This window comes from Rhinatrema bivittatum, chromosome 6 (genome assembly GCF_901001135.1).
Source record: "Rhinatrema bivittatum chromosome 6, aRhiBiv1.1, whole genome shotgun sequence".
Taxonomy (NCBI): Eukaryota; Metazoa; Chordata; class Amphibia; order Gymnophiona; family Rhinatrematidae; genus Rhinatrema; species Rhinatrema bivittatum.
The window spans coordinates 365124511-365144443 of NC_042620.1; positions in this window are offsets into that span (position 1 = coordinate 365124511).

Genomic DNA, 19933 nt, shown 5'->3' on the forward strand with positions numbered 1-19933 from the left:
AGTTGCTGCATTCTCTTGGTTGCTCTCCGTCTTGACCCGGCCTGACTCCTGACTCGTCTTCCGCCTTCGTCCTTTGGTTTCGGTATTGGTTTCTGACCTTTCGTTCCGATCTGACTTCGTCTATGACTTCGCCTCCAGCTTCAGTCCCTGGCTTGGCTTCCTCCGACCTCTGGTTCTGACCCGGCTCCGTCCACGACTCCGACTTCAGGTTCTTCCTTGGCATGGCTACCTCTGACCTCTGGCTCCGACCCGGCTCTGTCCACGACTTCATCTTTGGGCTTCGCAGCTCCCCTGGCACTTGGCATCCGCTGGCCCAGAAGATTCACCTAAGTCCCAGTGGCCGGGTCCCTATGGGCTTCTCCTGGGGGGGGCTCCAGCTTCCAGGGCGAATCTCCAAAAGTCCCAGCGGCTGGACTACAGGTTCCTCCTGGGGGAGTACCGGCTTCCAGGGCGAACTCGCTTCTGTCGTCATCCTTCTTCTCTGCCTCTCCCGAGTCCGTGGTCACATAGGACTCCACCTCGCCCAGTGCCGAAGCCTTCTCCGAGTCCTCCGAGTCGCCTCCTGGTTAGGACGCTTATGGTGGTCCTCCACCATCGCTTCATCTGCTGTCCCAACCGACCCAAGGGTCCACAACCGTAACAACGGGTTTACGTTGGTCAACGTTTATGGTCCTAATATAGGCCAAGCTGTTTTTTATGGGAAATTGTCTTCGATTATTGAAGACTTTACATCTTTACCTCTTGTGTTGGGCAGTGATTGGAATACTTGTTTAGATCCGTACCATGATAGATCCAATAACCGTTCTTCTTTTTCTGGTTCTACTGATGTGTTGAAGCAATTGATATCCCATTTAGATGTAATTGATGTATTATGGACCCAATACCTATCTGGCAGAGATTATACCTACTACTCTCCATGACACTGCTCCTACAGTAGGATTATTTTCTTTCTTTGTTCCCCTTCTTTGCTTTCACATCTGGGGCCCCTTGACATCCTAACCTACTAATCATATTCCAGTGCTGCTGCCATTGTTATTCCTCCCAGAACCTCCGCTAAACAAGTCCTGGCATTTAAATCTTTCCTTGCTGAGTAATGAACATTTTTGCCAGAAGGTCAGAGATGTAATCAAATAATTTTGTGAGGTTCACCAAGGTGCTGAGCAGTCACCTGTGATCTTCTGGGAAACACTCAAATCTGTTTGTATGTGGTAGGATTATTAGTTTTGCATCTCACCGGAAAAGGACTAGGCAGTGCAAAGAAAGCTCCATAGAAAGAAAAATTAAAAATCTTGAATTCCAGCATAAAGCTACATGCTCCCCTAAGGTTTTTGCTCTATTGCAACGGGCAAGAGAAGACCTCCATATGCTGAAGGTCAATAATATTGAACAGGTATCCCGGTTCTCTCGACAGCATATGTATGAACATGGGAACAAGACAGGTACCCTATTAGCTAAGGCAATCCGTAATAGACGAGCAAAGACAGTTATTGGGAACATTCACACTTCAGCGGGCAAGGTAGTGAACCATCCCCAAGCCATTAATGAGGTCTTTAAGACTTTTTACCAAGCCCTCTATGGCTCTACATGTCAGAGTAATGATATGGACCTTGGTGACTATTTAGCTGACACTGTCTTCCCCTCTTTCACGGTGCCATTAAATTGATGGTCGGCCCCTGTGACATAGTGAGGGCAAATGTAGCGCCAACGCCATTTTGAATACTGGCAATACGGCCCGAGTGCAGGAGGTCACTCCCGGACCCCCGCTGGACTTTTGGCAAGTCTTGTGGAGGTCATGAGGCCCCCCCAAGCTGGCCAAAAGTCCCTGGGGGTCCAGCGGGCGTCCGAGAGCGATTTCCTGCACTCGTGATGTCGGATGCCAGGAATCAAAATGGCACCGATAGCCTTGCCCTTACTATGTCACAGGGGCTACTGGTGCCATTGGTCAGCCCCTGTCACATGGTAGGAGCACAAGATGGCGCCGATGGCCATGTGACAGGGGCTGACCAATGGCACCGGTAGCCCCTGTGACATAGTAGGTCAAAGGCTATCGGCACCATTTTGATACTGGTACTGAGCGTGTGTGAGTGCAGGGTATGGTTCCCGGACCCCCCGCTGGACCACCAGGGAGTTTTGGTAAGTCTTGGGAGGGTCAGGAGGGTGGGGGGGAGGTTGTTTAAATTGGCGGCCGAGCAATTCGGCAAAAATTTGTTGTATTCGTGGGGAATCGCGATACGTTTTGCTTTCCCCACGAATACAACGAACAGTGCAACATACGTTGCGGATCGCCAATATGGCGAAAACGAATGCACACCCCTATTGATCGCCTCTAATGGGGTTTTTTGTTTAAGGTTCTTGAAAAGATTGGGCTCCCAGTGGAGTTTTTGGAATTCGTAAATATTTTATATGCTCATTCCTGAGCCATAGTCCATACTGACAATCATTGTTCTGTTCTCTTTCCCATTTTTTGTGGAACTAGAGAGGGATGCTGTTGCAATGTAATGGAAGGGAGCGCTAGGAGATGCTCCCCATTGCGGAACAAGGAGTGTATGCCCTTGCGGTAAGATGGGTCCTCATCTGGGAAGTGGAGCAAGACCAAGCCCCTGTCGCATCAAGAGACCCAACAACGCAATGTTGGTCTCTGGAGTAGCCCTCTGGCCACTCAATAGCCCTTTCGGACCTGCCGCACGGGAGCATCAAATGCGACAGGACCGACAGTGCTGGAGGGCGAAGACATCAGACAAAGACTCAGACGTGGACTCAGGAATGAAGAAGGATTTGGAAGGAGTGCTGCCACCACATGCCCTATACGCCAGACCTGGTTGGTCGCGGACCACGTTGGAGGCGAAGCAGACACCAAGCTGACATCGACTCAAATACATTAGAGTTCAAGATGGCGGTGAATACTGAAGGAAAGTAAGACAGACGTCTGGGATCAGAGATGGAAGATGTCAGGATAGACGGATGAAGGTCACTGGCCATGACTCCTGGCAGCCCATCCTGGTCTGAGCCTCGGGAACCCAGCGTGATCGATGCACCTGACAGGTCAGTCAATGGAGGACGAAAACTCTGACCCGGCGTGGAAGACGCATCTGAAGGTATCCCGAAGTTGGACTGAAAACGGACCATAAGGAGGTAATATCCGTAACAAGGAGCATGATGAAGATCAGATGGAGGACATGGAGAATCCTCGGCCATGATTGATGGACTTATTCCACCGAGCGCCCTACACACCCCAGCCAGGATGGTTATGGACCACTCAGACAACTGCACGCCCTACACAACCCAGCCGGGCTGGTCGCGGACCATGCAGGGACGGAACAAGCGGAGCCTTGGAGACTTGGAGACATCAGGACTTGAAGACATGGGACGAGATGAGAGACCAGGATGAAGACACGGGATCCCATGAAGAACGGAGTGCTTAGGAGGAGCTGAAGACGAGGAGTCCCAAGGAGGACTGACTCCTTGTAAAGGCAACCTTAAAGTGAAGGCTCGGCCCATAAATAGGGCTGAAGAAGGAAACACCCAAGTGATGTCATCAGTGGGGAACTCCCTCTTTGGCCCTTTAAAGCTGGAAGAGAGGCACGGCCCCATGCCTAAGGAAGAGGAAGAGAAAAGATGCAGGACCTTGGACAGCAGCCATGCTGCCGCTGAGATGCAGGCACGCAGGCAGGCCCCAACGTGAAAGACGCTGAGAAGGGGAGGAGCCAGAGCAGGCCGCAACCAGGACTGATGCCGAAGGTGGCTTCCTGCCACTCAAAGGAAGATGGAGAGCAGCTCCAGTTGCATGTGACCAAGTTGGTGGCCTCCTGGCCGCAAGTAGAAGCAGCAATGGCAGCGGGCCCGCCGTGAAACACGGCGGCGGCTCCTGCCACATCGAAGCACAGTGGACATTGATGGCAAGATGGTGGCCTCTGGGCCGCTGAGGTAAGCGCCTGCTCATAGCTAGGCCCGCGAGAAGGAGCACAACAGATGCCTTCTTTCCCCATGTCTGTTTAATTTAGCTATTGAAGTTCTACCAATCAAAGTGTGGAATGATCCTAGAGTGTTGGGGTTCCAGTGCGATGGGACCAAACACATTATGGAGCAGATTTTCAAAGGGTTATGCGTGTAATCCCTAAAACCTGTCCCTCTGCACGCTCGGCGATGCGCGTATATCCCGGGGCTTTGAAAAAGGGGCGGGAAGGGGGCAGGGACGTGGGCAGGACACCAGTTTGGGGGCGGTCCAGGGCGAGGCTGAGGCCTCCGGCACAGCTGCCGTGCTGGGAGTTCACGTGCCGGCACTTGGCCAGCACGCACAAGTTACGCCTACCCAGAGGCAGGCATAAATCACAAAATTAAGGTAGGGGGGGATTTAGGTAGGGCTGGGGGGTGGGTTAGATAGGGGAAGGGAGGGGAAGGTGGGGGGGGTGGAAGGAAAGTTTTCTCTGAGGCCGCTCAGATTTCACATGCCAGATAAACCGAAACATAGCCCCGTTGAGCCTAATGAAGAAACGTTCGGGTAAATAACAAGGTACATGCTGAAAAAGTTTGCTAGGGCAATGATGGGCAAAGATTTCGGAGCGGCCTCGGAGGGAACAGGGAAATCCATCGGGGCTCCCCTAGGGCTCGGCGTGCACAAGTGTGCACCCCCTTGTGTGCGCCAACCCCGGATTTTATAACATGCGCGGCTGCGTGCGCATGTTATAAAATCGGGCGTAGATTTGTGTGCGCCGGGTTGCGCGCACAAATCTACGCCCACGCGCATGTTATAAAATCTGGCCCTATATCTTTATACGCAGACGATGTTCTGTTCTTCCTTACTAGTCCTAAACAATCTGGGTTTAATCACTGTATCTGGTTATAAAATTAACCTCTCTAAATCGGAGGTATTCCCACTCGGTTCACTTCCGTTTGATGGAATACCCAGATTTTTCTCTTCTTTTAAAATGGCCTGGACTGTTTTCATATAGCTAGGTATCTGGATCCCATGTCTGAGTTATACAGTCTTAATTATGCTCCTATTGTCACAAAAGATACGTCAGAATATGAAAAGATGGACGGCCATTTTCTTTCTTGGGAAAGTAGAATTAACATCCTTAAAATGAATATCTTGGCCTGATTGATGTAACTTTTTCAGCATGTACCTTGTTATTTACCCAATTGTTTCTTCATTAGGCTCAACGGGGCTATGTCTCGGTTTATCTGGCATGTGAAACCCACCCATATTAAGTTACGCATGCTGTGGAGCTCCAAGGTGCCAGGGGGAATGGCTTTGCGGTCTCACCAGGGCCAGGTATGGATCCATCGGGAGCATACCATCTCTTGGTACTCGGAGCGAAAACATAAGGGGGGCATATATCTGTCCACACGGTTATTGCATCAGCCTTCACTTAAGAGTCCTAGGCATGCAGGGAGAGCTAGCCATCCCATCCTTTTTACCCTACAGCTTTGGAAAGTGATGTGCAAAAAACTACGTTGGTCCCTTCAGGGTATTACTGCAATTACCCCCCTGCGAGGGAATTGTATCCTGATAACAGCTATGATGTATAGAGATCCAACTAGGTGGTAGAAACTGGGTTTAAAATATGTGGGTCAGTTATGGGAAGATGACACTACACAATTTAGGTCTTTTCAGGACCTCCAAAATGAATTCAATATAGAGGATAGTTTTGCCGTTTTCCATGACCATTTACTGGCAGAACTTAGTCGTCTACAGGAAAGTGCTGGCAACCAGTGCTCCCAGATTCTGTAATACACGTGCTTATTCAAGATACCCTGCCAAGAAAAGGTACCGCCCTTTTTAACAAAGACTTGTTGGAGGTCCAAGATATACAAGATCCACCTACTCATATTATTCAACAATTGAATAGAGATTTAAATCTAGACTTAAATAGCCAGCACTGGAAACTAATTTGGGAGAAAGCTCACAAGATTTCCTTATGTGTCAGGCAGGTGGAAGTAATGGTGAAGCTTCTTCACAAAGCTTATAAATACCCTCTCTTTTATACTACATTTTCTCCCACCTCCATCGGTCTATGTTGGCATGGCTGTGGCCTCACTGGTTCATACCTCCACGTTTGGTGGCCTTGCAACTTTATTGAGACTTTTTGGAACTCCATATCATGGATTTATCTCCTTATATTGGGAAAAGAAATAGCCTTGATTCCTGAAATATGCCTGTTGGGTTTGTGGAGGAATCACACTCTCACTACTTCACAGAAGAAATTGGCGGACTATTTGATACATGCTGGTCGCTTCACAATTGACCTCATGTGGAAATCACCTCCCATTTTGGAAGTCTGGCTGAGTCAGGTGCACAAAATTGCTACTGTGGAGAAGCTCACTTATACTCTCAAACAAAATTTACTTTTATATGATAAAATTTGGTCACCTTACTGGGAATATAGGAGGACTCTAATGGAAGTGTTCTCATTGTTATTATTTAACATGGTGTGCTGCCTTGTCGTGTACAGATAATACCCTATATAAAAATAAAAGCACCAGGTGGGGTTAGTTGTGTGGTATATTATACATTCACTTGCTGAGGATCTCATTTGGAAACATTGTCGTGTTTTGGCATAATCTCACACTGTATCTGATATGCTCATACTGGGACATTTGTTTTTCTCCAGGGAGGTAAAGGGTAGGGGTTATTTTACTTAGTACACTAAATGTTGGAATGCTATTTTTCCTTCTCTTGTTATGTAAAGTTAAAATCACTAAATAAAAGTTTAAAAAAAACAAAACATCTTAGAAGCATACTCCAGTTATAATTCATGCATTAAGAAAGGTGGAAGGAAGGCCAAAGGATTGCCGGCATGGTTAAAAAGTGAGGTAAAAGGCTATTTTAGTCAAAAGATCTTCATTCAAAAATTGAAAGAAAGATCCATCAGAAGAAAATAGGATAAAGCATAAGCACTGGGAAGTTAAATATAAGATATTGATAAGACATGCTAAGACAATTTGAGAAGAAGTAGGCTGTAGAGGCAAAAACTCATAATAAAAACGTTTTTAAATATATCATAAGAACATAAGAAAATGCCATACTGGGTCAGACCAAGGGTCCATCAAGCCCAGCATCCTGTTTCCAACAGTGGCCAATCCAGGCCATAAGAACCTGGCAAGTACCCAAAAACTAAGTCTATTCCATGTTACCATTGCTAATGCAGTGGCTATTCTCTAAGTGAACTTAATAGCAGGTAATGGACTTCTCCTCCAAGAACTTATCCAATCCTTTTTTAAACACAGTTATACTAACTGCACTAACCACATCCTCTGGCAACAAATTCCAGAGTTTAATTGTGCGTTGAGTGAAAAAGAACTTTCTCCAATTAGTTTTAAATGTGCCCCATGCTAACTTCATGGAGTGCCCCCTAGTCTTTCTACTATCCGAAAGAGTAAATAACCGATTCACATCTACCCGTTCTAGACTTCTCATGATTTTAAACATCTCTATCATATCCCCCCTCAGTCATCTCTTCTCCAAGCTGAAAAGTCCTAACCTCTTTTGTCTTTCCTCATAGGGGAGCTGTTTCATTCCCCTTATCATTTTGGTAGCCCTTCTCTGTACCTTTTCCATCGCAATTATATCTTTTTTGAGATGCGGCGACCAGAATTGTACACAGTATTCAAGGAGCTGTCTCACCATGGAGCGATACAGAGGCATTATAACATTTTCTGTTTTATTCACCATTCCCTTTCTAATAATTCCCAACATTCTGTTTGCTTTTTTGACTGCCGCAGCACACTGAACCGATGATTTCAATGTGTTATCCACTATGATCTCTTTCTTGGGTTGTAGCACCTAATATGGAACCCAACATTGTGTAATTATAGCATGGGTTATTTTTCCCTATATGCATCACCTTGCACTTATCCACATTAAATTTCATCTGCCATTTTGGATGCCCAATTTTCCAGTCTCACAAGGTATTCCTGCAATTTATCACAATCTGCTTGTGATTTAACTACTCAGAACAATTTTGTGTCATCTGCAAATTTGCTTATCTCACTCGTCGTATTTCTTTCCAGATCATTTATAAAGATATTGAACAGTAAGGGTCCCAATACAGATCCCTGAGGCACTCCACTGTCCACTCCCTTCCACTGAGAAAATTGTCCATTTAATCCTACTCTCTGTTTCCTGTCTTTTAGCCAGTTTGCAATCCACCTATCCCATGACTTTTTACTTTTCCTAGAAGCCTCTCATGAGGAACTTTGTCAAACGCCTTCTGAAAATCCAAGTATACTATATCTACCGGTTCACCTTTATCCACATGTTTGTTAACTTCTTCAAAAAAGTGAAGCAGATTTGTGAGGCAAGACTTGCCCTGGGTAAAGCCATGCTGACTTTGTTCCATTAAACCATGTCTTTCTATATGTTCTGTGTTTTTGATGTTTAGAACACTTTCCACTATTTTTCCTGGCACTGAAGTCAGGCTAACCGGTCTGTAGTTTCCCGGATCGCCCCTGGAGCCCTTTTTAAATATTGGGGTTACATTTGCTATCCTCCAGTCTTCAGGTACAATGGATGATTATAATGATAGGTTACAAATTTTTACTAATAGGTCTGAAATTTCATTTTTTAGTTCCTTCAGAACTCTGGGGTGTATAACATCCGGTCCAGGTGATTTACTACTCTTCAGTTTGTCAATCAGGCCTACCACATCTTCTAGGTTCACCGTGATTTGATTCAGTCCATCTGAATCATTACCCATGAAAACCTTCTCCATTACGGGTACCTCCCCAACATCCTCTTCAGTAAACATCGAAGCAAAGAAATCATTTAATCTTTCCGCGATGGCCTTATCTTCTCTAAGTGCCCCTTTAACCCCTCGATCATCTAACGGTCCAACTGACTCCCTCACAGGCTTTCTGCTTTGGATATATTTAAAAAAGTTTTTACTGTGAGTTTTTGCCTCTACAGCCAACTTCTTTTCAAATTATCTCTTAGCCTGTTTTATCAATGTCTTACATTTAACTTGCCAATGTTTATGCTTTATCCTATTTTCTTCTGTTGGATTCTTCTTCCAATTTTTGAATGAAGGTCTTTTGGCTAAAATAGCTTCTTTCACCTCCCCTTTTAACCATGCCGGTATTGGTTTTGCCTTCTTTCCACCTTTCTTAATGTGTGGAATACATCTGGACTGTGCTTTTAGAATGGTATTTTTTAACAATGACCACGCCTCTTGGACATTTTTTACTTTTGTAGCTGCTTCTTTCAGGTTTTTTCTAACAATTTTTCTAATTTTATCAAAGTTTCCCTTTTGAAAGTTTAGCACGAGAGCCTTGGATTTGTACACTGTTCCTCTTCCAGTCATTAAATCAAATTTGATGATATTATGATCACTATTGCAAAGCAGCCCCACCACCATTACCTCTCTCACCAAGTCCTGTGCTCCACTGATGATTAGATCTAAAATTGCTCCCTTTCTCGTCGGTTCCTGAACCAATTGCTCCATAAAGCTATCATTTATTCCATCCAGGAATGTTATCTCTCTAGCATGTCCCGATGATACATTTACCCAGTCAATATTGGGGTAATTGAAGTCTCCCATTATTACTGCACTACCAATTTGGTTAGCTTCCCTGATTTCTCTTAGCATTTCACTGTCCGTCTCACCATCTTGACCAGGTGGACGGTAGTATACCCCTATCACTATAGTCTTCCCCGACACACAAGGGATTTCTACCCATAAAAATTCAATTTTGTATTTAGTCTCATGCAGATGTTTATCCTGTTGGGCTCTATGCCATCCCGGACATAAAGCGCCACACTTCCTCCCAAGTGCTCCTCTCTGTCATTGCGATATAATTTGTACCCCGGTATAGCACTGTCCTCTTTCCACCATGTCTCTGAGATGCCAATTAAGTCTATGTCATCATTCACTGCTATACATTCTAATTCTCCTATCTTACTTCTTAGACTTCTGGCATTAGCATACAAAATTTCAAAGTTTGTTTTATGTTTGTATTTTCATTCTGCTTTTTATTTGATAGGGATAAGTTAGAATTTGTTAGCTCAGGTGAGTTTTTAGTTACAGGCACTTGGACTACTTTTTTAATTATTGGAACCTCACTGTCGGGATGCCCTAATTCTAATGCATCATTAGTATCCTTTGAAGATACCTCTCTCTGAACCATGTGCTGCTGAGCGACTGTCGGCTTTCCCCTTTGTTCTAGTTTAAAAGCTGCTCTATCTCCTTTTTAAAGGTTAGTGCCAGCAGTCTGGTTCCACCCTGGTTAAGGTGGAGCCCATCCCTTCAGAAGAGACTCCCCCTTCCCCAAAAGGTTCCCCAGTTCCTAACAAATCTGAATCCCTCTTCCTTGCACCATCGTCTCATCCACGCATTGAGACTCTGGAGTTCTGCCTGCCTCTGGTGACCTGCGCGTGGAACAGGGAGCATTTCAGAGAATGCTACCCTGGAGGTTCTGGATTTAAGCTTTCTACCTAAGAGCCTAAATTTGGCTTCCAGAACCTCCCTCCCACATTTTCCTATGTCATTGGTGCCCACATGTACCACGACAGCCGGCTCCTCCCCAGCACTGTCTAAAATCCTATCTAGGTGACGCGTGAGGTCCGCCACCTTCGCACCAGGTAGGCATGTTACCAGGTGATCCTCACGCCCACCAGCCACCCAGCTATCTATATTCCTAATAATTGAATCACCAACTATGACGACTGACCTAACCCTTCCCTCCTGGGTAGTAGGCCTTGGGGAGATATCCTCAATGCGAAAGGACAATGCATCACCTGGAGAGTAGGTCCTTGCTACAGGATCCTTTCCTGCTGCACCTGATTGGTGCTCTCCCATCATGAGACCTTCTTCCTCCAAGGCAGCACCAGGGCTGCCAGTCTGAAGCAGAAAGCCTAAGAGGGAGTCATTTGGACCGTTAGATGATCAAGGGATTAAAGGGGCACTTAGAGAAGATAAGGGCATCGCAGAAAGACTAAACAAATTCTTTCCTTCGGTGTTTACTGAAGAGGACGTTGGGGAGATACCTGTTCCGGAGATGGTTTTGAAGGGTGATGATTCAGATGAACTGAACCAAATCATGGTGAACCTGGAAGATGTGGTAGGGCAGATTGACCAACTGAAGAGTAGTAAATCACCTGGACTGGATGGTTCTGAAAGAACTAAAAAATGAACCTATCATTAAAATCATTTGTTGTACCTGAAGACTGGAAGGTAGCCAGTGTAACCCCGTTATTTAAAAAGGGCTCCAGGGGTTATCAGGGAAATTGTAGACCGGTGAGCCTGACTTCAGTGCTGGGATAAATTGTGGGAATTCTTATAAGGAATAAAATCATAAGAACATAAGAAATTGCCATGCTGGATCAGACCAAGGGTCCATCAAGCCCAGCATCCTGTTTCTAACAGAGGCCAAACCAGGCCACAAGAACATGGCAATTAGCCAAAAACTAAGAAGATCACATCCTACTGATGCAATTAATAGCAGTGGTTATTCCCTAAGTAAACTTGATTAATAGCCATTAATGGACTTCTCCTCCAAGAACTTATCCAAAACGTTTTTGAACCCAGCTACACTAACTGCACTAACCACATCCTCTGGCAACTGCACTAACCAAATCCTCTGGCAACAAATAGAATGTTAATTCTTAACATTCTATTTGCTTTTTTGACTGCTGCAGCACACTGAGCCGACGATTTTAAAGTATTATCCACTATGATGCCTAGATCTTTTTCCTGGGTGGTAGCTCCTAATATGGAACCTAACATTGTGTAACTACAGCAAGGGTTATTTTTCCCTATATGCAACACCTTGCACTTGTCCACATTAAATTTCATCTGCCATTTGGATGCCCAAGCTTCCAGTCTTGCAAGGTCCTCCTGTAATGTATCACAGTCTGCTTGTGATTTAACTACTCTGAATAATTTTGTATCATCCGCAAATTTGATAACCTCACTCTTCATATTCCTTTCCAGATCATTTATATATATATTGAAAAGCACGGTCCAAGTACAGATCCCTGAGGCGCTCCACTGTTTACCCTTTTCCACTGAGAAAATTGACCATTTAATCCTACTCTGTTTCCTGTCTTTTAACCAGTTTGTAATCCACGAAAGGACATCTCCTCCTATCCCATGACTTTTTAGTTTTCGTAGAAGCCTCTCATGAGGGACTTTGTTAAACGCCTTCTGAAAATCCAAATACACTACATCTACCGGTTCACCTTTATCCACATGTTTATTAACCCCTTCAAAAAAATGAAGCAGATTTGTTAGGAAAGCTTCCCTTGGGTAAATCCATGTTGACTGTGTCCCATTAAATCATGTCTTTCTATATGCTCTATGATTTTGATCTTGAGAATAGTTTCTACTATTTTTCCTGGCACTGGTCTATAGTTACCCGGATCGCCCCTGGATCCTTTTTTAAATATTGGGGTTACATTGGCCACCCTCCAGTCTTCAGGTACAATGGATGATTTTAATGATAGGTTACAAATTTTAACTAAGAGATCAGAAATTTTATTTTTTAGTTCCTTCAGAACCCAAGGATGCATATCATCTGGTCCAGGTGATTTGCTACTCTTTAGTTTGTCAATCTGGCCTACTACATCTTCCAGGTTCACAGTGATTTCGTTCAGTTGGTCTGACTGATCACCCCTGAAAACCATCTCCGGAACTGGTATCTCCCCAACATCCTCATTAGTAAACACGGAGGCAAAGAATTCATTTAGTCTTTCTGCAATGGCTTTATCTACCCTAAGAGCCCCTTTAACCCCTCTGTCATCTAATGGTCCAACCGATTCCCTCACAGGTTTCTTGCTTTGAATATATTTTAAAAAGTTTTTATTATGAGTTTTTGCCTCTATGGCCAACCATTTCAAATTCTCTCTTCGCCTGTCTTATCAATGTTTTACACTTACCTTGACAATGCTTATGTTTTATCCTATTTTCTTCAGATGGATCCTTCATAAAACATTTAATTAGACATGGTTTAATGGGATACAGCCAGCATGGATTTACCCAAGAAACGTCTTGCCTCACAAATCTCCTACATTCTTTTGAACAGGTGAATAAACATGTTGAGAAAGGTGAACCAGTAGATGTGGTGCATTTAGATTTTCAGAAGGCATTTGAAAAAAATCCCTTATAAGACAACTAGAAAGTCATGGGATAAGAGGTGATGTCCTTTTGTGGATTGCAAACTGGTTAAAAGACAGGAAACAATAGGATTAAATGGTCTGTCTTCACAATGGAAAAAGGTACAGTGTGGAGTACCTCAGGGATCTGCACTTGGACCTGTGCTTTTTAATATATTTACAAATGATCTGGAATGGGGTATGATGAATGAGGATCAAATTTGCGGATGACTCAAAATTATGCAGAGTAGTTAAATCTCAAGCGGATTGTGATAAATTGCAGGAGGATCTTGTGAGACTGCAAGACTGGGTTTCCAAATGGCAGATGAAATTTAACTTGGACAAGTGCAAAGTGATGCATATAGGGAAAAATAACCCTTGCTGTAGTTAAGTTCTATCTTAGGAGTTACCACCTAGGTGTCATAGTGGATAATACATTGAACATGTTGGCTCAGTGTGCTGTTGCATTCAAAAAAGCAAACAGAATGTTAGAAATTATTGGAAGGTAATGGCAAATAAAATGGTGGAAGTCATAATGCCTCAGAATCATTCCATGGTGAGACTGCACCTTGAATACTGTGTGTAATTCTGGTTGCCGCATTTCAAAAAAGATACAGTTGCACTGGAGAAAGTGCAGAGAAGGGTGACCAAAATGAGAAGGGGAATGGAATGACTCCCCTATGAGGAAAGACTAAAAAAGTTAGGGCTGTTCAGCTTGGAGAAGAGATGGCTGAGGGGGGATATGATAGAGGTCTACAAAAACATGAAAGAACTTGAACAGGTTAATGTAAATTGGTTATTTAATCTCTCAGAGAATAGATACACTAGGGGGCACTCCATGAAGTTAGCGAGTAGCTCATTTAAAAAAACATCAGAGAAAATATTTTTTCACTCAGTGCATAGTTAAGCTCAGGAATTCATTGCCAGAGGATGTGGTTATGGTAGTTAATGTAATAGGGTTTAAAAAAGGTTTGGATAAGTTCCTAGAGAAGAAGTTCATAAACTGCTATTAGTCAATAAGGGATATTAGCTTGGTATCTATTTTATGTTTGGGTACTTGCCAGGTACTTGTGACTTGGAGTGGTCACTGTTGGACACAGGATGCTGGGCTTGATGGACCCTTGATCTGACCCATAAGATATGCCACACTGGGTCAGACTTTCACCTCCCATCTCCTTCCAGAGGTATCCAGATCCAGAACTAAAAACATAAGAACATGTCATACTGGGTCAGACCAAGGGTCCATCAAGCCCAGCATCCTGTTTCCAACAGTGGCCAATCCAGGCCATAAGAACCTGGCAAGTACTCAAAAACTAAGGGCCAAATTTTAAAAGCCCTGCGCACGTAAATCTGGCTGGATTTACGCACGCAGGGCACTCGTGCGCCGGCGCACCTATTTTGCATAGGCTGCCGGCGCGCGCACAGCCCCGGGATGTGCGTATGTCCCGGGGCTTCGTAAAAGGGGCGAGGAAGGGGCATGTCCGGGGCATGTCAGGGGGCAGTTCGGGGCGGGACCGGGGGGCGTGGCGCCGGCCCGGGGGCGTGGTTGAGGCCTCTGGACTAGCCCCCGGGTCGGGTGATGGCACGCCAGGAGCCTGCTGGCGCGCGCAGATTTACGCCTGCTTTCAGCAGGCGTAAATCTGCCAACAAACGTGGGGGGGGGGGGGTTTAGATAGGGCCGGGGGGGGTGGGTTAGGTAGGGGAAGGGAGGGGAAGGTGCGGGGGGGGGGGGGTGGAAAGAAAGTTCCCTCCGAGGCCACTCCGTTTTCGGCAGCGCGCGTCGGGCTCGGCATGCGCAAGTTGCACAAATGTGCACCCCCTTGCGCGTGCCAACTCCGGATTTTATAAGATATGCGCGCCTGGTGCGCGAACAAAAGTACGCGCTCGCGCAAATTTATAAAATCTACCCCTAAGTCTATTCCATGTTACCGTTGCTAGTAATAGCGGTGGTTATTATCTAAGTCAACTTAATTAATAGCAGGAATTGACTTCTCGTCCAAGAACTTATCCAATCCTTTTTTAAACACAACTATACTAACTGCACTAACCACATCCTCTGGCAACAAATTCCAGAGTTTAATTGTCCGTTGAGTGAAAAAGAACTTTCTCCAATTAGTTTTAAATGCGTAACATGCTAACTTCATGGAGTGCCCCCTAGTCTTTCTATTATCCAAAAGAGTAAAAAAACCATTCACATCTACCCATTCTAGACCTCTCATGATTTTAAAAACCTCTATCATATCCCCCCTCTGCCGTCTCTTCTCCAAGCTGAAAAGTCCTAACCTCTTTAGTCTTTCCTCATAGGGGAGCTATTCCATTCCCCTTATCATTTTGGAAGCCCTTCTCTGTACCTTCTCCATCACAATTATATCTTTTTTGAGATGCGGCGAAAAGAATTATACACAATATTCAAGGTGCGGTCTCACCATGGAGCGATACAGAGGCATTATGACATTTTCCGTTTTATTCACCATTCCCTTTCTAATAATTCCCAACATTCTGTTTGCTTTTTTGACTGCTGCAGCACACTGAACCGATGATTTCAATGTGTTATCTACTATGACGCCTAGATCTCTTTCTTGGGTAGTAGCACCTAATATGGAACATTGTGTAACTATAGCATGGGTTATTTTTCCCTATATGCATCACCTTACACTTGTCCACATTAAATTTAATCTGCCATATAGATGCGCAATTTTCCAGTCTCACAAGGTCTTCCTGCAATTTACCACAATCTGCTTGTGATTTAACTGAACAATTTTGTATCATCTGCAAATTTGATTACCTCACTCGTCGTATTTCTTTCCAGATCATTTATAAATATATTGAAAAGTAAGAGTCCCAGTACAGATCCCTGAGGCACTCCACTGCACACTCCCTTCCACTGAGAAAATTGTCCATTTAATCCTACTCTCTGTTTCCTGTCTTTTAGCCAGTTTGTAATCCACAAAAGGACATCGCCACCTATCCCATGACTTTTTACTTTTCCTAGAAGCCTCTCATAAGGAACTTTGTCAAATGCCTTCTGAAAATCCAAGTACACTACATCTACCAGTTCACCTTTATTCACATGTTTATTAAATCCTTCAAAAAAGTGAAGCAGATTTGTGAGGCAAGACTTGCCTTGGGTAAAGCAATGCTGACTTTGTTCCATTAAAGCATGTCTTTCTATATGTTCTGTGATTTTGATGTTTAGAACACTTTCCACTATTTTTCCTGGCATTGAAGTCAGGCTAACCGGTCTATAATTTCCCGGATCTCCCCTGGAGCCCTTTTTAAATATGGGGGTTACATTAGCTATCCTCCAGTCTTCAGGTACAATGGATGATTTTAATGATAGGTTACAAATTTTTACTAATAGGTCTGAAATTTCATTTTTTAGTTCCTTCAGAACTCTGGGGTGTATACCATCCGGTCCAGGTGATTTACTACTCTTCAGTTTATCAATCAGGTCTACCACATCTTCTAGGTTCACCGTGATTTGGTTCAGTCCATCTGAATCATTACCCATGAAAACCTTCTCCAGTACGGGTACCTCCCCAACATCCTCTTCAGCAAACACTAGGGATGTGAATCGTTTTTTAATGATTAAAATTATCGTCCGATAATTTTAATAGCGTCTTAAATCGTTATAGAACACGATACAATAGAAATTCTAACGATTTATCGTTAAAAATCGTTAAATCGTGTTAGTGCGCAGTAACGGGAGTTAGTGCGCACTAACTCCAAGTTAGTGCGCACTAACTGAAAATGATACAAATTGACACTTTCCAGGTCAGTAAAGGTCAGTTAGGAATGAATATGTGTTCCTATTGGCTGGTTGCCCTCTTATCTATTGATGTTAACCAGGTTCCCACTGAGGTGATGGTTGGGGAGATGGGAAATGGAAATGGAAACTCAGGAACACTAACAGAAAATGATACAAATTATTGACACTATCCAGGTCAGTAAAGGTCAGTTAGGAATGAATATGTATTCCTATTGGCTGGCTGCCCTCTTATCTATTGATGTTACCAAGGTTCCAACTGAGGTGATGGTTGGGGGGATGGGAAATGAAAACTGTTGGTAGTTGACAAAAAAAGTAATGTGATCAGTCAATATGACTAGAACCTGTGCCCTATTCCTGATACTAGGGGGTGTTGTGATCTTCCTGCACTCAGTGCCCTATCCCTGATACCAGTCTGAGACAGCTCCCTCCCTGCATTACTAGTGAGAGGCTGGCTTCACAGACAGGGGGGAGCTGCCTGACCCTCACTCCTGACTTCCCCCATGTCCCAGCTAGTGAATGGTGTGTGGGTGAGGGGGGGGGGGAGGATGGTGAAGTCTGAGACAGCTCCCTCCCTGCATTACTAGTGAGAGGCTGGCTTCACAGACAGGGGGGAGCTGCCTGACCCTCACTCCTGACTTCCCCCATGTCCCAGCTAGTGAATGGTGTGTGGGTGAGGGGGGGGGGGGAGGATGGTGAAGTCTGAGACAGCTCCCTCCCTGCATTACTAGTGAGAGGCTGGCTTCACAGACAGGGGGGAGCTGCCTGACCCTCACTCCTGACTTCCCCCATGTCCCAGCTAGTGAATGGTGTGTGAGTGAGGGGGGGGAGGATGGTGAAGTCTGAGACAGCTCCCTCCCTGCATTACTAGTGAGAGGCTGGCTTCACAGACAGGGGGGAGCTGCCTGACCCTCACTCCTGACTTCCCCCATGTCCCAGCTAGTGAATGGTGTGTGGGTGAGGGGGGAGGGAGGATGGTGAAGTCTGAGACAGCTCCCTCCCTGCATTACTAGTGAGAGGCTGGCTTCACAGACAGGGGGGAGCTGCCTGACCCTCACTCCTGACTTCCCCCATGTCCCAGCTAGTGAATGGTGTGTGGGTGAGGGGGGAGGGAGGATGGTGAAGTCTGAGACAGCTCCCTCCCTGCATTACTAGTGAGAGGCTGGCTTCACAGACAGGGGGGAGCTGCCTGACCCTCACTCCTGACTTCCCCCATGTCCCAGCTAGTGAATGGTGTGTGGGTGAAGGGGGGGGGGAGGATGGTGAAGTCTGAGACAGCTCCCTCCCTGCATTACTAGTGAGAGGCTGGCTTCACAGACAGGGGGGAACTGCCTGACCCTCACTCCTGACTTCCCCCATGTCCCAGCTAGTGAATGCTGTGTGGGTGAGGGGGGGGAGGATGGTGAAGTCTGAGACAGCTCCCTCCCTGCATTACTAGTGAGAGGCTGGCTTCACAGACAGGGGGGAGCTGCCTGACCCTCACTCCTGACTTCCCCCATGTCCCAGCTAGTGAATGGTGTGTGGGTGAGGGGGGGGGGGAGGATGGTGAAGTCTGAGACAGCTCCCTCCCTGCATTACTAGTGAGAGGCTGGCTTCACAGACAGGGGGGAGCTGCCTGACCCTCACTCCTCCGGGGTATTGTGATCTTCCTGCACACAGTGCCCTATCCCTGATACCAGGGGTGTTGTGATCTTCCTGCATGCAGTGCCCTATCCCTATTAATACCAGGAGTGTTGTGATCTTCCTGCACGCAGTGCCCTATCCCTAATACCAGGGGTGTTGTGATCTTCCTGCACACAGTGCCCTATTCCTGATACCAGGAGTGTTGTGATCTTCCTGCATGCAGTGCCCTATCCCTGATACCGGGATGTGTGCAAGAAGATCCCAACACCCCTGGTATTAATAGGGATAGGGCACTGTGTACATGAAGATCACAACACCCCTGGTGCCAGGGATAGGGCACTGTGTGCAGATAGATCACAACACCCCTGGTGTCAGGGTTAGGGCACTGTGTGCAGGAAGATCACAACACTCCTGGTATTAATAGGGATAGGGCACTGTGTGCAGGAAGATCACAACACCCCTGGTGCCAGGGTTAGGGCACTGTGTGCAGGAAGATCACAACACTCCTGGTATTAATAGGGATAGGGCACTGTGTGCAGGAAGATCACAACACCCCTGGTGCCAGGGTTAGGGCACTGTGTGCAGGAAGATCACAACACTCCTGGTATTAATAGGGATAGGGCACTGTGTGCAGGAAGATCACAACAACCCTGGTGCCAGGGTTAGGGCACTGTGTGCAGGAAGATCACAACACTCCTGGGATTAATAGGGATAGGGCACTGTGTGCAGGAAGATCACAACACCCCTGGTGCCAGGGTTAGGGCACTGTGTGCAGGAAGATCACAACACTCCTGGTATTAATAGGGATAGGGCACTGTGTGCAGGAAGATCACAACACTCCTGGTATTAATAGGGATAGGGCACTGTGTGCAGGAAGATCACAATACCCCTGGTATCAGGGTTAGGGCACAAGTTCTAGTCACATTGACTGATCACATTACTTGTTTTGTCAAGCTACCAACTGTTTCCATTTCCCATCCCCCATATACTGTCAGTGGGAAGCTTGGTAACATGAATAAATAAGAGGGCAGCCAATAGGAATACATATTCATTCCTAAACTGACCTTAACTGACCTGAAAAGTGTCAAATTGTATCATTTTCAGTTAGTGCGCACTAACTCGAGTTAGTGCGCACTAATCGGAAAAAACGATTTTTAACGATTTTTTAACTAAAAAATTGTGCCTAACACGATTTTCTTGCCCTGCCACATGATTTCTATCGTTAAGACGATATGTAAAACGATTCACATCTCTAGTAAACACCGAAGAAAAGAAATCATTTAATCTTTCCACGATGGCCTTATCTTCTCTAAGTGCCCCTTTAACCCCTCAATCATCTAACGGTCCAGCTGACTCCCTCACAGGCTTTCTGCTTTGGATATATTTAATAAAACTAGTGCATCCATTCCTCATCAGCTGCGCTTTGTGGTGGGCACACCTCTCTGCTACTTCTCCGG